Raw genomic sequence first — 15,133 nt, forward strand, 5'->3', positions numbered from 1 at the left:
AAAAAATCGTTATCAGTTGGGTTAAGGAAACCATACATTATAATTTATTCTGTTCAGTACTAAAATTAAATGTAAATCCCAAATGGCCAATAATCACATAATTTGCTTGATAGCGGTAGCCAACAGCAAACACGATGAAGAAAAATTGCTGCACGTTTCGGTCGGCATTTCATTGCTCAACCCAGTTCAATACAAAAGTGTATCTACTTAACCTTAGGCGACTCACTGGTTAACAGAAATGCTATTCAGAAAGTGAGGCTCTGGTAATGCTGTTACTGCATGCAGCGAGGCTAAGAGCAAGTAGCACTAATTCTGCGCTGAGGTGGAGGTCTCCCATTAGCTCAGTGAGATGAGAAAATGCTGTGGGAATCGGAGACTCAGACTCAATGATGTTCATGTTCAGTTTGCGCCAAACATTCTTTTTCAATTAAAGCATCAAACAGTATCCAGTTGACACCTCCAATTGGGGTTGTTGTGTTTTTCTTTCTGTCTTTACTTAAACATTAAGACATAACATAAACTTCTTACATGTAAGACGTCTGCTTTGCTCTGTCCATGAGATAATTAAAAACATTTTAAATTAATAGTGCACACAATAACATCGTCGGTATCCAATGAGGTCCAAAAAAAGCAATACGTAGGGGACACTAAATTGCACATTATGTTACACATTATAATTCCATTCTAGACATCCATCGCCCAGGCGTGTCTTCACAGTGCTGGAACGTAGACACACAAACAAATTTCATTTTTGGGAAAGGTATTCAACTACCTTGTATTTGCAAAGACTTCGCATCTAGCTGGATCATACGTTGCTGGACCCTTCACAACACGTCTGCATCAACTTTTGTTAAGTTTGCCTCCCCCCTCCAGTCACACACTCATACACCAAATTAGACTCCAGTGGAGTCCAGAACATCGAAAATCCATGACCGATTCATTTCCCTGGAAGTGCTTGTATTCCAAAGTGTGGCAGTGTATCTTCGATCCGAAAGCTAATGTGTAAGTGAACACAAAGAGAAACCTTTAAAATGCATCGTGGAATGTATTGCAAAGGAACTAACGACGCAAGGCACATGAAAATTGTCCAGTAATAGGTAAGGAATCAACAGCACTTCTTTCACCATTCTAGCCTGTAGATTTATGTTGCTGCATCACGAACACAAGCCATGTGCGGGCGTGGTATTTGGAGAATTTTCTATATTTCATGCAGCAATGGCCGGAAGGTAGTAGTTAAGGAACCGAATGTCATATCGGATGGCTTTCGTGGGTGACGTTGATATTTAGCAAGCTGCTCTACGACGCATGTATACGACGTAGCACTTGGGAGGGAATGCAAGGGACGACGAGCACTGTATACAAGTGTGATGAAATCAGGGCAGCACAGGGAACTGACCTGCTGTGAATAACCGATACCTTGTAGATTGAAGCGCACCTAATGAACTGTGTGTAGGGACCAAAGAGGGCTGAGGGAACCTAAAGTTGTAAAAATCAAAGAGCACTCCACTTGTCTCCTCCAGAGGAAATACGTCAGGGGTCTAGCCCGCAGGTTCAAGTGGGGGGTAGTTGTGCCGCCACTATGTCCATGTTTAGAATCCGAGTGAATAACAATGGTTTAAATTGCACGCCAACGTCGATGACAATCTGGCGATGAATTTCAGCGGCCAACCGACCCGCTGAAACCAATACCATACTCCGCTGCACGGACACGCAGTAGATGTGACGGGGAGGTTTCGCACCTTGGAGCTGCACCGGCGCGAGGAACGAGATGGCCTCCACCCTCCGCTCTCTGGGTGATATCGTACGGCGGACTGCAAGCTGCCATTCGCTGGGGCGGGTCGGGGGCACCAACTAGCGACCTCCCGGGTGAAGAGCAATCTGCGGTCTCTCAAGAAAATGCCCTGGCTGCCAAGGCTTACTACGATGATGACGGCCAGTTATTTTCCCTCCGGCGCTGTACGTGGGGTCCACAAGTTGTGCTTGAGGGAGCAGCCAGACACGTCCCAGGCTACCTATGCAGCCGAAACATGCGGTGACCCCTTAGCCGTGACTTGAGCAAGAGCGCTACGTCTGAACCGCTGGATGGCCGGATGCCGATGCAGCAGGTTCCACCGTTGGTATTGGTGCTGATCTACACATGGACGCCACGTGGCTCCATCACTGGGATCAGTGAGAGGCCTGCTGTTTAACTTCGATCCAATGAAGTCAACGAGACAATTTCAGGTATTTCTCTGCATTCTTATGCGTAAGTCACTCCTCTCTACCAAACCGTACCTCTGTGTCGTTCCGACAACCCATGAGCCCTACAGGACGGTTGTGAAATGTCATGTTAACATGCAGGTTGTTTTCCAATCAATAATGATTGTTGTGAGTTGAAAATAACTTCACAAGTGAAGCTAGATTCGTCAGTCCATCCCACGTTACTTTTAAAATGGCCAATATCTTTCACTTGGTGCTGCATCCATTCAAATAACTACACTCTTCCATTTCGGTCATCTGGCCATTGGTGCTGAATTAGTTTGTTATGATACAGAAACAGGTCATTGTGCATCACTTCAAAAACCAGTTTTTCACATATCTGGAACTGCTTCTGGTGATTTAGCAGAATGGTTTCAAGAATTGCGTTATGTGTAGGGGTAGGTTTTGTCCTTGGACGACCACTGTGCATTACTTGTATACGACGTTTACCCGTTTCCCAGAAGGCTGTGCTTCAGGTGACTATAGCCATTCTCATCAACATGGCGTCTTCTGTGACACTATGTAGCATACGCTCGTGCAACACCAGCCTTTTGATCGGAAAGTCTCAGCATCAAAAACATATTAAGATATTTATCTATTGTGCGTTTCATCGGGAAGCTGTCCTACATAAACTTGACAGGAATAGCCATGGTTGTCCACTCAGCAGTCAGTAGACACATACACCCAGGTTAATGGATCCCACTATCATGCCATAGGCCACTATCATTTTATTGGTCATTGTCCTGTGTTGAAATGATGCACAACTTACAAACTACGAGAGCTAGGGAACGGGAAGCCAAAAAATGTAAAAGGAACCTGACGTGGATTTGATCAACGGCTCTATGGGCGTGTAGGTTTGATGTTTCATCGGACTACTCAGTGACCTGCTAGACCCGGCACGGTTATGTGGGATGACACAGTCCTCTTTATATTCCAATGCCCTACAAGATGTGACATTGTTGATATCTAGTCGTTTTTACCCGTTATGTGTTTTCTAAACGCACTCAATCTTATTTAGAGAGATAAATATTTGATTGGAATCTGGTGAAAGATTTGCATGCTGACATTTATTTGTCTCCCTGTATATTGATTAAGAAAGTTAGCCAACAAGAGTATGTAGTAACCATTACTGAAATTACAATCGACTACAAAACAAGAGTGTTGTTCAGTGGGAGTTTTTGTTGTTTACGTTACGGTATGAAGGAGCTCTCCAAGCCTCTTTAGGTCTCAGAATGAGTCGTTTTAACTGATTCCTTTACCACGCAGGCTTAGACCACTATTTTCTTTTCTCCGACGTTCTATTCAGCGCCTTCTTAACAGTTATGTGATGTAGCAATCTAATCTTCGGCATTATTCTGTTGCACCTCATTTTAAAGATTAGTGTTACTTGCTTGTCTAAACAGTTTATTGTCCATGTTTCACTTCCATGCACGGCTATACTCCGAACATTTATAGTCGATGTTAACATATTTCTCTCTTTCGAAGACAATTGTCTTGCCATTGCCAGTCTACATTTTATATCCCTCTAACTCGGCCACCATCTTATTATAGACGTCTGCATTTTTGTATCTTCTCCATTCGTCAAAATGAATACAGTATCGGACCTTAGTGTATCCCAGCGTATACAATCTTCAAAAAACTTACAGAAATACAGGCGGGAGACATCTTTGACAACCCTTAATATTTCTACAGAAGTACTCCTGCCACTTTCAAGAGAAAACTGCAAATAGTAAGCGCTATGGAAACGAATTTAATATTTTAGTTTTCGCTGAAAGTCCGTAAAGATAACAAGCACACTGTCAGCACTGCCGCCAACACAAATATGGCCGCCGTCATGTGACTGAATCCGCTGGTTCCACGTGTGACCGATTCGTAGTATTAAATAATTCTCGTACGAAATCACGCGTATTCCTATTGTCTTTATGAAATGTACACCACTGCCCATTAAAATTGCTACACTAGGAAGATGACGTGCTACAGACGTGTAATTTAACCGACATGAAGAAGATGCTGTGATATGCAAATGATTAGCTTTTCAGAGCATTCACACAAGGTTGGCGCCGGTGGCGACACCTACAACGTGCTGACATGACGAAAGTTTCCAACCGATTGCTCATACACAATCTGCAGTTGACCGGCGTTGCCTGGTGAAACGTTGTTGTGATGCCTCGTGTAAGGAGGAGAAATGCGTACCATCACGTTTCCGACTTTCATAAAGGTCGGATTGTACAGTATTGCGATTGCGATTTATCATATTGCGTCACTGCTATGAATTACTTACTCCCTTCTTTGTACATCTCTTTCAAGTACCTCATCCTCATCGCTTTCCATTTAGAGAGATGTTTAACGTAACTTTTGTGGTGTTTCGATAACTTCTTCTTCAATTAACACGAATTTACTTTCTTTGGCTGTACACAGGTAAATACTGCCTACAGCATCGATTACCCCTGGAGGAAAGATAAATTCATTATAACTACTGCTTTCAGCTTCATCAGTCTCTGACCGGAGCCCGTTTTTGCTATCTTCCTTTTTACAAGGTGCTAAAAATCAGCGGTCCCCCTATATATGTCTTGGATTTCTTCGTCCTCCTCTAACAATTACTGTCAGAATCGTACATGTAGCTTTCCTCCTCCTGTGTATCACTACTTGTTAGTTGAACACCATCGAATTCAGGGACACTACAGTCAGTTGCTTGCGTGTTTTGGTCGCCAGTTGGACACTCAACCAGATTATCATCACTTTCGGAATCACTAGCATCATAGGGAACATCCTTTTCTACTGACAACTGATCACAATCGGAATGGGTTTCGTACTTCAGTTCGTGGATCAGGGGCAGTTTCATCTCCGAAAGTTGCCCCCTTTGGGACATAATGCAGTAATTCTTGTTTCCATTCGTAGAATAGGATTATCTCGTCAAAATATATTTGTGTATGCATCATTGTGCAATACATTTTTCCTATTGAGGGTAGCTCCCCTTCCCAGTCACTACGTCTCATATTCTGCTCAACCCTCCCATATTTCAACTCATCATACATGTAAAAAAGTTCCCCAAAATACGCAATTTCTGTCTTAATTTTCTCCGTTTCGGGATTGCCGTTAGACCCTGACATTTTTATTAAATAGTTGTCTTGCCTCACAAGTACACTTACGCAATTAAACAGAGACTGTCTCATTGTCAGAATCGGTCTTTGTTGTGCTACCTTGCAGCTTGTTGTCATGGACAATTGTTACCAAGTTCTGGTATTTGTGCACGTTTGCACACAGAACTTTTCCCAGAAAAGGTTTTATAAGTCCTGTCAAGGCAGCCATATGTGACCATACCTGCCGATTCCACCTTTGTCCGATTCGTACTACTCGTACAAAATAATTCTCGTACGAAATCGAAAGGAATAGTACTGTCTCTACGAAACGTAGTTGAAAAAGAAAACAGTTAAGAACGTACATCTTTCCCTACGTCTCTCTTTCTACTACTTTTGTTTAAATAATTACATTTTCGATGAACATATTATTGTTTGTTGATTGCTGATAATTGAAAGTCCATCTGAAGCCGTCCCGACGAAAGCGAACGCCCTTAGGAAGCGGGCAGCGACCACACCTCCTCTGACACCTATGGACACTAGCACAAAAAACTTAACCGTGTCTATGTGGCCATGTTCCGCTACATTTCTCAAGCCACAATACAGCCATTAACTCACCCCCGCTAACTTAAACCTTACACTGTAAAATGTTATGACACTTATTGTTTATAAACCTTCTATGTTCAACAAAACGTATGACCGGAGTAAACTAATGGACGTTACACCGCAAGGCTGTCATTGAACGTGGGCTTCTACCCAAAGCACAATGTGGATGAAGGGGCTCGCTGTGCAGATTCGTTGCGGAACACAGGATTGTGCAATGTCTGACCTACCTGCTAGAAGATCCATCCACACTGCAGTAGTACACCACAGCAAACTCGAAACCTTACCTTAGTTAGGCCCACTGTATTCCTAAAATTTTATTTTCGGTCGCCACCTCTGATGGAGCAATTTTGAAGTCATTTAGCGTTTTTCCTTTATTTACTTTTAGTGCCGATACTGCCTTTGAATGGCTGAAATTTTTTTTTATTTGAATTTACTTCGCAACAACATGGAAGCAAACTCGGACTGAGCAAGTGGCAGCTATCTTTACTTTTGAAAAACTTGTTACTCTAATTTTGAATTAGCAGGCAAAGCAAATTTAAATTTGTAGCAAAATTAATGTTATTCAACGGAATGTAGTTTATTTTGTTGAACAAAACGACCACATTTAAAGATGGTGTTATCAACCAAAGCAATTTCTTCGCTTGAAATTCCCCCTCTTTCTACTATGAAGCAGTTCATAATAATAATGAATTTACTTATCGTACCGTTTACTCAAATATTATACAACTTCTATTTTTTCGCTTCAAAGTTAGTTCACTGTAACCCCACACACGTTCTGCGATCAAAGAAAGAAGTCTATAGAATTACTGCTTACCTTGAGTTGCGTGCTGGAGGGCTCATGGTACTGTTGGTACAACAATTTCGGTCGGCTCTTCACGTTCCCAGTGATGGACTTCCTTATTGATAGCAACTTCACAAGCAGCAGCCATCTTTACTCTTCGGAGGGTCGGCCGAATTCCCTTATAAAATTATTCGGATAATCTTGCTTTCCAATTTGCTACATACTCTAGACGACTTTGGAGCATAAAAGCCGCTGCCATCCGAATATTTGGTTGCACTTTTTCACAACTTTAGCACCAAATAAGCCTCACCTTAGCGGACCTATCGCAGCCCGATACACACGCTGTGAAGGCTCCCACGCAACTGCTTTTCTTTCCATCGTCTTCTCACTTGGCGCTCCTTTCGCCAAAGTCACCTCCACAATTGGTCACGTAAAACCCTTTGTACTTCCCCTCATCTTATTCTATACATTTGTTTATTATGTTAACCATGAAAATTAGCCCTAAGGTGGTTACAGTCATTCGAATTTTTTCATTAAGTGGCAATAACATTTTCCTTATCGTTATTTATCAATTCATTTACATCAAAGAGCTTTGCATACAAACATAACTCTTTTACACATTCATTTGCTGACTCCCTTTACATCTCTCTGTAAAATCTAATATCGATATTTCAGCGTACCAGTACCCTAAAACAATGTTAAGAGGTATTTCAAAAAAATATGTAATTTTGAACGGTGACATCACACTCAGAAGTTATCGATAGTGAAATAATAATCACCAGGTGTTAAGCAAGAACTCTGTCCAGGCCTCCACAGACGTGATTGTCTCACCAATATGCCACAAATGCAAGGAGAGCAAGCGTCATGCTCCCCACCCAGATGATCCTTTACGGAAACCGAAAGTACACTGACCTTACATGACTGTCGAAACACTCGTGTCACATTATATCTCCGCAAACTACGACCAATACTCTTATAAATGGTCCCAATGTAGGTCAAAAAGGCCATATAATTTGGTGCTACCTCGGTATTATCACCACTCACCGGGAGCGCACATGACCAAGAGCGCTATGCAGGTCTGATCTGTCTTTCACTGTAACCAACCTGACGAAGAGTGATTTCGAGATTTATTAGCTCAGCTGAAAAACTCTCATGTCTGTGATGGCATGGGTCCAGTGAATCAAGGTGTGAAGTATCCTTTCTGGTTGAGGCAGATGGTGACAGCTGTCAGCCAACAGATACAAGACAAAGCTAGTACGCTTCCTATCATCAGAATGACCCAACGTACCATCCACCTTCCTCTGACTAACACATCAAGAAAGAGAAGACCGCCATCCTTCTCCATAAACATCATAGGGCGAATAATCGGGTTGAGTGAATTGAAGTGCTTTAAAAAGTTGCTGAAATTTTCACTTCCACGAGGTCAAATTACAAAAATGTCGTCTACATGTCTGAAAAGAAAGGCAGGTTTTCCTTGTTGTTAACCGTCATGGTAGTGAGAAATTTCAGCGATGTTCTAGAGAGCATGAATTCAATCCACCCGAATATTCCGCTCATGATGGAGATGGGAAACGGTGGCTTTGTACCCTTACTTGATGTGTTAGTCACAAGTAAAGTGGGTGGTGCGATGGGTCACGCTGAAGGTAGGCAGCCGACTAGCGTTGACTTGTATCTGTAGGCTGACAGTTGTCACCAAGTCGCTCAAGGTGAAGCGACACTTCTTACCTTGGTTCATAGGGCTATTGTATCCCAGAATCTGAGAGTATGTCAGCTGAGTTAGCGCATCTCGAGGTCACCTTTTGTCAGAATGGTTATAGTGTAAGACATATCAGACGTGCATTGCGTTTTCGGCCAACTATGCATCAGGTGAGTTATGACACCGAGTTAGTACCAAAGTCTACGGCATTTTTGCCTTACGTAGGAAACATTTCTAACAGTATTGGTCGTATTTTGTGGAGATCTGGTGTGAAGTTCGTCACTGGATCGCCATCTTAAACCAGTGTGCTTTTAGGATCTGCAGAGGATGATCATGGTTTGCGTAAGGCGGGTGTCTTCCGTATTCCTTGTAGTTGAAGTCATCTTGTATTGGTAAGTCGATGAGGACAATTGAGGGCCAGCGTACTGAGCATAAGTCGCACACGCTTGCAAGAGGAGAGCAATCCCGCCATTGGAGAATTTTGTTATCCTACGAAGCATAACAGTACGAAGATTCTGGAATGCACTTCCAGCTGTTGTATGTTCTTAAGGAAGCTGTTGAAATTGAAGTATCAAGACACATCATCAATAGGCATGCTGATTTTTGTTTAAATTTTGTATGGAATCCGGCTCTGTCACTTTTCATAAAACAACGTGACAGAGCTTACGCTTCTCACCGTTGGTTTTTAATAATCGCTGTAGATAACTTCTGACGTCGCTAACTTTTGGTTTGTACGAGATAGCCCTAGTGATTACAGTGTCTCTACGCTTTTGTTTTTATGTGTGTGTGTTATCATTATGACGTTTCTGTGAAAGTCAAGGCATTACGTTAAGTTGCTTAGCGCTTACTTGCTGCAGTTTTGGACTGAAAACGGCAGGTTGTGCTCCTTTCGAAATATTGTCGTTTTTCGACGACGTCACCCGGCTGTATTCCAGTAAATCCAGTATGTCCTGTGTTGTGCAAGTGTTTCTAATAGACTTTGTCGTTTTACCTATTAGCTCCTCAGCTGCTTTCGCTATTTCATCTCACAAAGCTACTCTCAATACACAGATCATTGACTGCACATTTTGTATCAACAGTACGACTATCCTCATAGTATAGGGTCTCGATAATAGTTTAAACTGCATTAGTTTTACGTTCATTGTCTGATTCAACATGCACTGTTTCGTTGCTAATCTTATTCTGCCCGTCAGGCATAGAGTAAATACACGAGAACTGAAGTCTATTATTTGCACTACTAGTTTTATTCGCATTACTTTCTACTTCACTGGCATTATTAACTTCCGTGTACTATGGCATGACGTATGTTAAATAACTCACTTAGCTTATAATTGGGTTCACTAATTTCATAAACTGACTGTTCACTGTACCATGCATTCGCTTCTCGTTGTTCATTACAGCTGTTCCCGCCGTCACAAGTGTCAGGTTCTTCACTTATGCTACCGTTCACTTTACTATGATATTTAGTTAAATTCCCGCCCAACACTTTTGTTTCTGGTGAAAAATTTTAGTTTAGCTTCACTACAACTTTATATTTCGCACAATTGGTTTCATTTGGAGAAATCTCATCAGGCGCAGTATCATATTTTTATTCAGTCTTCTGTCGCTTCATTTGAAAGGTGCAGGTCAGATCCGCTGTCTACGGCGTTTCCATTTTAATCGACTGCGCCATTCTCATCAGGAGCGACATATTCTACATTTTGATTCTTTTTATTTACCATTAAATCATCTTTTTTACTCTCACCATTCATAGTTGTCCCAACATGATCATGCATTCATTTGTGGCTACTTCCGAACTTCCCTGAAATCACTGGTAAGGGAATTAAGTATTTCTGATTCCTCTTTAGTTTCTCTTCCCTCCGGGAAATGTTTTTGCCCTTGTAAATGTATATAAATCATTGTCCTTGTATTGATATTCTCGTATAGTTTAAAGGTTTTTACCGTTCAGATTCTCGATAGTAATTTCAAGCCTCATATTATACAAAGAAAGGAATATAGGGGAGTAACCACACTCAAGTTTGATCCCCTTAACTTCCTCGGTGATACTAAAGATTATATGCTAACTATCTCATTCACTCAGAGAGCGAATCACGTGTGAGGTACCTATCTGCTTTCTCTAGAGCTCTAATGATTTAACCAACATACAGACTTCTAATACTGTCGCAGGTCGCTGATTAGTTGTCCTGAGACTGTTATCAACCATAATCGAGGAGCTGGTGTCACTTATTTAAGTAGTTCGTTCACTTCTTTTACAGAAATGCTATTCGTATTTGCTTTTGCGGGATGGGATAATCTACAAGTCACAAACATTATTCTCTTCGTATTACCAATTCGCAAGTTATTGTCTTATTTACGAAATTTATCATGCGAGCGAATAAACCGTTTACATGTTATGTATTCTGAAACAGTTTTAGACTCATTATTAGTGCACAGAAATAAGATTTAAATGACCGCACGAGGCAACATGTCCGTGTCCCATGACTAACCCCTAAATTTCCTTAACATTTTACTGAATTGTGCGTGAAAATGAAATATAATTGTCCGCATCCAACAGCACGTCATTGTATCATGACTGCACATTTGATCTGTTTAGACGGGGCCATTACTTCGCTTGAGTGCCCGAAGAGCGTTGTTTGTCTTTCCGTTTAGCTTTTGTTTTCAGTTACGCTTGTAATTATGAACTTCTAATGAAGGTGGCGATAGCTTAGATTTAAAGAAACATATTCCAGAATGTTAGGTGAGTATAATGCACCTTTCCAAAAGTGTTGGTGGAAGAAAAGTGGTGGTTAAGGGCACAGCCTTCGAATGCATCAGCCAATCACATTGAGAGACCGCATTTTCTTGCCATATTTACCGCAAGAGGTCACTTTCTACTACTGGTACATCACACCACTAATTATGTCTTATGCATAAAGCTGCAGCCTCCATTGCTCCCAGGAAAGACTCTTGGAAGCAAGTATGATGTTGGTATGATATCACAAGCTGTGGGATGTTTCTAGTCTTGGATTTCCCATTTGACCTCGGGCAGTCGGTCCGTATATTCTTCTTGCACGGTAACGCAAGCCCCCACACTGCCATTCGGACTAAGCCTGATCTACGACAATTCGGTTGAGAAACACTGCAACATGCTCCGTTCAGCCAGAACCTTTCTCTGCGTGGTTTTCACTTCTTTGGTGACCTGAAGATAGACATGTGTGGACGTCTGTTGCTGCTGGTCAAGGAGGTGCAGTTGCCAATGCGCTTGTGAATCCGTCAGCGGCCGACCACATTTTACGAAACAGGAACTGTTCATCTGCTGTCACAAAGGTATAAACATCGTAATAAGTGTGGTGACTCCTTTTGACTGGAACCATTCCAAGGTCATGTTTAAACAACATGTACACAAGACACAGTTCAATAAGTGACATAAAAGTACAACTACCCTAAGTACTTACAGCTCATTACAGATTATGCCACAATATGGCAACTGGTTAATAATGCATATGTTCACACACTATTCTACTGATACATACACTTGTACATAGTACACATGTGCTTCGTACTAAATTTAAAATGTCGAGTTGCATGGACTTTCATCTACAAAACGTGGAAACTATATTCATACATACATCATTATGTGGACACCAACATTCAAAAACGTTTTATAAGTTGCTCATTAAGTAGTGGGGTGTTTATAGCCTTTAATTTTGGTTATCAAGGATATACTAGCAAGGAAGCACCAACTTTTTGAACATTACCTATTTCAAATGGACCAGTATATAATGTTTGCCAGTTTTTGTCCTTTCTATTCACGAGAGAGGATTTTGTGTGATTACTGATAAGGTCTCTGCCTCCTACATTTAATCTTTGCATCTCGATACTTCTTTGTATTCTCCAGTGACAGCGGGTCTGTCAACTTACTATGTGACTTGTAACGTGTTTGGTGAGTGGAGGGCAGGATGTGGCTGTCGGGTAGTAAGCTCAGCAGAATGTCTCTTTCATTTAAAATTTTTAACAGAGATTAAGTTAACCTGTCAATATATGTGATTCCTGGCTTCTGGAGCCAGCGACAGTGCAACTATGGAATAGTTCTCGGTGGTGTGCAATCAGACATCGAAAAAGACTGCTCTCAAATAGAACTCTGTATGAATAAAGTGGCCTTCTCCAATTGACACAATCCTTATAGCAACAATGCATATTTGGCAGGTAGAAACACCTCTAACACCATAGATCAAGAAAGTTTTCTGTACTGCAACTATCTAAACAATGTATTCTAATTTTCCAATGTACTTTAAAAGAAAAACACAATCCATGAAACTCCCATATTTGATGAACGATGCACTTCAAGCTGTAAATCTAGTCTGCAGTGACTCAAAAATTCACCAACTGTCACACACCGCTACACTCACAAGAACACGCAATACAAGACAAAATCAATTGATAACTAACAGAAATATCCACTGATCGAAAACATGACTAACAAACATTGTTTGTTTACACATAGTAAATCTATCATGTCGCCAGAAACAAAAATTGATGGTGACGTAACATCACTGTGTAGCTTTTATCTACAGAGAACATTTAAATCCTAACCTCAGATTTGTTGGATTAGGATCGCCATTGTCTAAATATTTGCCTATCAAGCATGACAAGTGAAAATCTGGTCTTATTAGTCTCAGCAAATCTGCTGTTATTGTGAAACATACATCGCTCAAGTATGAGGGGGTCCCATTAACTTTTTCAAGGTGCGTTCCGATACTTCAATTAAGTGTTCCTTCTCATACGTGAGCGATGTATGTTTCATAATAACAGCGGAAATGGAAAAATTAATAAGACAATATTTTCATTTGTCAGGTCCATTATGCAGGTAGTTAGAGAATGCCGACGTAAGTGTGCTTGGTTCCTAGGTTTGATAGATTCAGAAATTCTGAAGGTGCTACTGGAGCCCATCGACCCAAATATGTCGCACGACAGGGAAAGATACAAATAGAAGAAGCGTAAACCACAATAAGCCATTCTACGAGCATGCGAATGATTTAGGAATGCGTTCCATTTGCGAGAGGTTTCCGCTGGGAGAAGAAAATTTAGATCTGGATGTAGCATGCAAGGTTGCTCCAGTCATAAGTTTGTAACATAACACATCTGTTACGTCTTCCTGTATTTCACTTTTTTACATAATGCACGTGGCAGTTGCATAAAATGCCTAGAAAGAACAATAAGTGATCAAAATATCCAAGGGTCTACAGTGTCCAACGGGAAAAATATTTTGGCGATCATACACATCGCCATCATCCGGTGAACTGACGGACTGAGCTCCTGTGAACGTGCCGGTACGGAGATCCGTACGCTATGGCTGCTCAGGGCAGCTGGGTTAGGTCGTGGCGGTGGCCGATTTAAATTCCCTCCGCCCATGGCGCAATCCCTCCGCCGTCCGCGCCCCCCGCCACGGTCACGCGGTGGAACAGATTGCGACGGCGTCTGAGATGACGTCGGTGTGATGGCTCTGTCCGCCGTGGTCGTCACAACTACACGTTTGCTCGATTTACTCTTGATTAACCCAATCGTTGTTTCCCAAGCATTGCTAAGATTATAGCCATAATCACGGTTTATGAGGTCATCATTGGTGCGAATTTTGATGGCCGGTCTAACAACGCTGTCCCAGTATCTCCACGTCTGTACCAGAAAACTCGTGCATTCATACTCCATACCGTGATTTTCCGACAAACAATGTTTAGCGACCGCCGACTTGCTCGGATATACCAGTCGAGTGTGCCTCTGGTGTTCACGGCATCGATCCTCGACGGTACGCATCGTCTGACCATTATACGACTTGCCACATTGACACGGAATCTAGTACACGCCGGCCTTCCTCAAACCAAGGTCATCTTTGGCGCTCCCCACCAGTGCACGAGTTTTATTCCGAGGACAAAACACAGTTCCGGTGTTTCTTCAAAATGCGGGTGATTTTCCCCGAAAGTGCGCCTATATATGGAATAAACGCAGTGCCTACCTCCTCCCTCATGATTTCTTCCATCTCCACTGGTTTTGCTGTAGTGGTTGGGCGGAGAGCACGTTGAATCTGCCACTCTGAGTACCCACTTTTTCGAAATACAGTTCTCAGATGTTCCAATTCCCAGGGTAGACTCTCTGCGTCAGAGATAGTGCGCGCCCTATGTACTAGAGTTTTATGCACCCCATTCCTCTGTGAAGGGTGGTGGCGGCTGTCTGCGTGCAAATAAAGATCAGTGTGCGTTGTCTTCCGAAACACTCCATGACCCAGGGTGCCGTTAGCCCTTCGCTTGACCAAGACGTCAAGGAAAGGTAATATACCCTCCGTTTCAGTCTCCGTAGTGAATTTGATGTTAGGGTGTATGGAGTTTAGATGTGTAAGGAAGCCTTGGAGTTTATCCATACCATGTGTCGTCCACGTAAGGGAAAAACCAAGTAGGTTTCCATTCGGATGACGACAGGGCTTCCTCCTCGACGTTCTCCATGTACAAATTCGCTACCACCGGTGACAGTGGGCTACCCATGGCTACTCCCTCCATTTGTTCGTAGTATTCTTCTTTAAAAGGAAAATACGTGGAAGTCAAGACATGCCTAAAATGTTCAGTGGCCTTCTCGTCAAACTTCTGAGTTTTGACGTCGTTTCCTTGTTTACGAGGGTACCCTGCGAGAGTCACTAGAACTGATTAAATCTAAAAGAATCTGTGAAAGCTAAGGAATTTAACGGTTCCACACCTGTATAGATCTACT

General features: G+C 42.1%; 1 protein-coding gene across 1 annotated transcript in view; it reads left to right on the plus strand.

Moving 5' to 3' along the window:
- The window catches only part of LOC124595747, a 113,337-nt gene that overhangs the window by 52,538 nt on the left and 45,666 nt on the right, over positions 1-15,133 (plus strand). The window lies entirely within an intron of this gene.

This window comes from Schistocerca americana, chromosome 2 (assembly GCF_021461395.2).
Source record: "Schistocerca americana isolate TAMUIC-IGC-003095 chromosome 2, iqSchAmer2.1, whole genome shotgun sequence".
NCBI lineage: Eukaryota > Metazoa > Arthropoda > Insecta > Orthoptera > Acrididae > Schistocerca > Schistocerca americana.